At 30.9% G+C, this 6000-nt stretch overlaps 1 protein-coding gene across 3 annotated transcripts in view; it reads right to left on the reverse strand.

Annotated features, from left to right (window-relative positions):
- Positions 1 to 5828, reverse strand: part of LOC119836894 (guanine nucleotide-binding protein G(s) subunit alpha) — a 28761-nt gene extending 22933 nt beyond the window's left edge. The window contains exons 1-2 of one of the 3 annotated variants that reach the window (XM_038362341.1): positions 5760 to 5828; positions 5129 to 5304 (exon numbers count right to left, since the gene is read on the reverse strand). The gene's annotated coding sequence lies outside the window, so the exon portion shown is untranslated. The other 2 variants (XM_038362339.1, XM_038362340.1) reach the window with 2 other exon arrangements.
- Positions 5829 to 6000: the final 172 nt, after the last annotated feature.

A 6000-nucleotide genomic window follows, 5' to 3' on the forward strand; every position in this document is an offset into this window, starting at 1 on the left:
TACTCATCTACGTGCAACGGCTTTTCATGGTATTTAAGTAGTACCAAGTGTGGATTTCTATATAAGCAAAGAGGGCAAATCTTTCGCGTTTCTCAACTAAGTTAATAATTGTTATCCAATACTTGGTGGACTACTTTTTAACTCTTTTAATTCTACGTGGCTATTATATTTTATGCATTAAACACTCATTGTTTTATACATTGAGATGTACATTTTATGGCGTTGAAAATAAAATGTGTCCGTATTTTCATTGAATTTCATTAGCGTTAAACTCTATGACGCAAATATTTAAGAGCGTTAGAATTCGACTAGGCACAATTCTCAGGATAGGTGGAAATTTCTAGGTAGCCTAGTTGATTAATCACTTTAGTTATTTGTAATCTTGTTAACACACATACCGACATAGCAATGTTCAGGACAGTTCGTTTTAATTCAACCTCTACAATAAAAAAAAACAACAACAAACAATTATCTCTACTATGATAAGGATAAAATGTCAATTAAGAAATTGGATATTTCATAGGGAGTTTTTTTTTATCTATTTTTAACTATTCCCAAAAACGAAGTTGGTTCTCAATTTGACTACATACATATTTTTTGATTTTGGTACTCGTAAGCTCCAAGCGTTTTCAACAAATTGACGAGATTTTTCTGGTGTTTGAAAGGTATTGGTGTCATTTGGTCCCAATTTAAAATTTGCAGTAGTTTCCCCTTCAGAAACGTTCAATGGCATATTTTGTACAAAGAAATCATATACATAAAAAAGATAAGTGCATGTTCCTAATAAAGCAATTTCCAAAAAAAAAAAAACAAAAAACGAATATTCTCAATTCTCTACCTAGTCAGTGGTTTATTATCACTTTACTGATATTATTGTGGTATGCATAGAATCACCCTAGGACGACTTATTATTTAACAACATAATAACTTATTTATGTGCTATCAACATACGGGGTGATGACAGAAAGAGATTTGTTGAGTAGAACAGGTATTTGGCAAAATATCAACAAAACATCTCTGTATTTATTTATTCGATATATTATATCTACGAGTATATGTTACTATTAAAACTAGTATTCCGATAGCTCACATTTTCCATATTTAGAGCTTGTTGTAACTATGTAAATGCTTTTGCTACAACTAGTTCTAACTAGGGAAAACGCGTTAAAATATAGAGTTCGCCGATTCTGTCACTCGTCCGCTACAGCGGCACGCTCGCTTCGCTAGCTCTGCTCATGCGATGGTTTACAGTCGCGTCAATTAGCTCGTCGCTTTGCTCCCCGCTAACCCCTTTTTTATACTACCTATTAAGCTAAGCACATTCATATTTCATTACGCAGTATACATAATATTGATAAGAATTATGAAAACTGATGAAGTTTCGTTACTTCGATGAGTTTTTATTGACTTAATAATAGAGAAAAGATAGTTTCGTTGAGAAAATTTTGTAAAATTTCAGTTCAAACTAGTTGTATTTATTTAAGGCTTTTATTTATAGCTAGTGAAAGAAGTATTCTAATGAAAAACTGCTTTTTTTACGTTAACATTTACATCCTCCTTATCATATCCTATTCTTCCTACTATAATATTATAAAGGCGTAAGTTTGTAAGGATGTGTGTGTTTGTTGCTCTTTCAGGGAAAAACTACTGAACCGGTTGCCTTGATATTTAGTACGTAGATAGCTGGACAACTGGAATAACATACAGGCAACTTTTTATGCCAATATTCCTACGGAATACGGACTTATGCGGGTGAAACCGCGGGGCGCAGCTAGTATATAATTAATATCAAATCATATAGGACAAAATGTTTCATTGTGCTGTCAACATGCGATATATATGTTGTCCAAAAAAGATTCTAACAGGAAACCATTAAACAAAATATTAGGTGCTTGTTGGGAGTTGGTGACAAATTAAAATTAAGTATAAATATATTATACATTATATACATATTAAAGCAGATGCAACCATATAAATTGACCGCCTCCTTGGTACAGTGGAAAACGCGTGAGCGTAGAACCGAGAGGTCCTGGGTTCGATTCCCGGTGGGGACAATTAAAAAAAAATGTCTCGGTCTGGCAGGACACAGAAGGCTGATCACCTACTTGTCCATAAAGAAAATCGATCAGTGAAACAGATGTATATCATCTGTCCCATACCCCAGTAGGGACACGGGACTTCACTATAACCATATAAATTATTACAACACTGTCATTCTGGTCGATTTAAATTCAGTTTTCGTTATTACGAGTACGCTTTGGCGCGAATTGGGCCAGTTTGCACTGAGGAAATTACCACACCCCCACAGTATATTGGGGTGAAATAGCAGCATACTACTGTTATTGGTTATGGATGTGTTTAAAAATAAGACTTTATCATTGTTATCACAAATAGTGCGAAGGGGAAATGTTAGATTATTATGTATGTTTGTAAAATTTTTCTCAAAAGTAGAGATTACAATATTCCTCACTAGCTGTGCCCCAATGTTACACCCACATATAGGTGGTTTTGTTATAACACCTGAATGGAAAGTACGCTAAATACTGTAGATAGAAAATTTTACTCAATATATGGATGGATTTCCTCGCATTTGTATTGATAAGTTTGTCATAAAATAACATATCAATGCCTGTATTTCAATGCTGAAAACATAATAATTAGACTGCATAGTTTCAACATTATTTCGGTTGTCAATTAAACGTGTACACTGCACAACAATGTTTAAGTAATTCATTAAAACTAGATTGTAGCCGACTTCAACAATTAACATAAAAATAGTCAAATGACTCACTATTATATAAATAACGTGTTATATTATTATTATTTTTAATCTGCATGTAAATGTCATGTTGCCATGTTGTGTTATCTGGTGCTAATATTTTGTTTGTTTCGTTATTTTTAATATTTCTTTAATGGCATCTACTTTTAGTTGTTAAGTCATTACATGTGGAATGTTGATTTTATTGCACTCAATTATTTAGATATTTAACATTTCTGCTCTAATGACACATATATCTTAGATGCATTTATTTTTATAACTGTAAATTATTATGTAATAGATAGATATTAAATATTATATAATGTGTTTGTAGATTTGTGAATAACTAGTTTGCATGCTTTTTTATATAATTACGATACAATTTGTGTTCTATTCTAAAAAAAAAAAATTTCTGAATGGAAATTAAATCTTACTTAAAACCATAATATTGGTATATTTTTGGAGTATACTCATGTACAAAGCAAATGAATAAATGTTAATATTTTATGAAATAGATTATTTTATTTGTGCATTTTATATGTAGTAAACCTATCATATTCCTTAAACAGTTTACCTGTTTGTTATTATAATGAGGTTATTTAATAAGCATAGAGTTTGCAAATATGTGAGAAATTTTGCCTGGAAAAGATTGCTTTTAGCCAACAGGCTATTTATTTGTGCACAAGTTTTAATTTGTCTTTTAATTATAATAACCATTTTGCATTTTTGTTATTGTGTACAATAAATATAAAAAATATAAATAAAGCGTCTTTGAATGGATCGAAAGTCACATTATCTGTGAGGTTTTCATTTGTTTTGTTTCTATCTTGGGTCAATCTAAGCGGAGCTGGGGTGGCGGCTAGTGTTATAAAAGTAATATAGCTACAAAAAAAAACCTTTCCTAATTATATTTGTACAGGCTATAGCAAGTTAAAAATAGAAGCAAATTTAAATACAAAATTAGTGTGTGAAAGAAAAGAATGATGATTTAAGTAAGGTCATTTCAACTTGAGAGCCTGTCTAATTATGTATATTGTAATTGCTTCAGTTTCTTTTATGTCCTGCTTCCTTCATATAAATTCATGTCTGCTTCGATGAATTATTTTTTTACTTGAGGAACATTCACATCTATCTGTGTGCTTGTTATGCTGTCACAGCAAAACCACAGCAAATTTTTGAAAGAAATATGGATAAAGACGCAGGGTAAATAGGCAATCTCTTTGTTTTTCATAAATCAACTACTAGACAAAACTTTTATTCCCTTAATTTATTAAAGACATAAAAGTCATGTCTCAGATTTCTCTATAGGGGTGTGCACTCGAGCACAGCAGATACATAGCAAAAACTAAATATAATATATAACCAATAAAATTGTAGGAGGTGATTACAGAGATGTACATTTTTAACAGATTTTTAAATATAAATGATGTTTTTTTCAATATTTTAAGATTTTTTTGTTAATAAGTAATAAAAAATATAATAAATTATAAAGCATTTTGTTGTTGTTGATCAAATTTTGTTTTGAATTACATCTGTTATGTTGTCTATATAACAAATTATACTATAAAAATGGGTTACTTTTAATGCCATTATTAATATAATTTCTATAATGAAAATGGTTTTAGTATTGAAAAAAGAAAAGGAAGAAAAAGAAAAAGGAAATAAATCATATTTGAAATATAATTTAGAGCCTTGAATCAAATTATAAATATTATAAAAAAAGTAAATACCCAATTATATACATTCCAGATAACCCACACCCACACACATTGATAGGTCTATTAAACTAAAGACTTTTTTGAGTAATTTTTTTGGTTACAGTTAGTTTATTTATGCCTTTATGCAAAGCTGTATATATTAGTGTTAGAAGATATCTGAGAGTGAATTTCAAGTAGATGAAAATATGTTCTAAACTAAATAACACATCATTCATTTAGTGTGCAACAAGATATTTTAATATATTACAAGTTAATATCAAAATAGAATGTCAGATGCTTCAATATCAGTGCTATTCATGAACTATTGATATTTATATCATGTTCTTATGAAATTGTTATAATTGATTACATTTGTATAATCATGTTTCCATTAATAATAAGTTTTTTATTACCTTTCATGCAATATACACATTGGCATAATTTAAACCTATAACAAAAGTCACTTATAACTGTTTGAAGATAAGAGAATTATGATAATAATAAACCCACAGAATATATGTAACAAAGTAATTTGAAATTTAAAATAATACAGCTTTATGTATGTAGGCATAACAACTTACATTTAAAGGTTAGAATAATATTCCATTTTTTAAGTTCTGTTTTTTTTTTCATTTCCAAACGAATAGACTAAGGATTTGAGATATAAACTTACCAACAGGTGGGAGTGGCGTTATCCACCGTGTCTTGGTTGGCCTGCGAGGGAGACTCTGCTCCCCTCGCGCCACCTGCCACAGAGGAAGCCGTGGTGCCGCTGTATTCAATCACTGAGCCCACATCATCACCACACTCTTATTATCTCCACGAAACTGACACCAATTGCATAGCTACCTGAAAACACCACAGCACTTCACTACGACACTCCACGGCGAACACAGTTGACACTTTTGCTATTTGACCGCGCGCAAGGACTTGACACTAGGATACGATGTGATCACGCCCAATATTCACCAAAAACAAATTTATCTCACGAAAAAATGGCAACCTTCAAATATAATGACCCGAGTCAACTAGCTAGTCCACCATAGTATACTAAAATATTTATAAACTTTCACAAGTTAATTATAGACCAGACGTTACTATTAACGTTTGAACATAAGTAAAAGATGAGAAAATATTATTTATAAATAGCTTTGGATTATTTTGATACGACTTTAATTCGGCAGAACATCACTTATACACACCCCTATTTCGGGTGGATCTGATCCTCTTCTTTATCTTTGTAACGTTTATAACATGCAAAAAATAGCACGATTTTGTTATTAGTCTACAATAAAATGACCTACACCCTGATAACTACAAAGACATTTTTGTAGCGATGACAGCGATCCGTATCGGCTTCACAGAACCTACATAAAAAATCAACATGTCGCCTGTGAGATTACGAAAAGGTGTTTTATCATTCCTAGTTCTGTTGACTACTGATAAAGGGGCGTGGTCAAAATAAATTTAATTTAATAAAACTCGTCTTAGAAAATACGATATATTTATACAAATATATATAGGATTTTTAAAGAAACATTTTTT

Source organism: Zerene cesonia, chromosome 26 (assembly GCF_012273895.1).
Source record: "Zerene cesonia ecotype Mississippi chromosome 26, Zerene_cesonia_1.1, whole genome shotgun sequence".
Lineage (NCBI taxonomy): Eukaryota > Metazoa > Arthropoda > Insecta > Lepidoptera > Pieridae > Zerene > Zerene cesonia.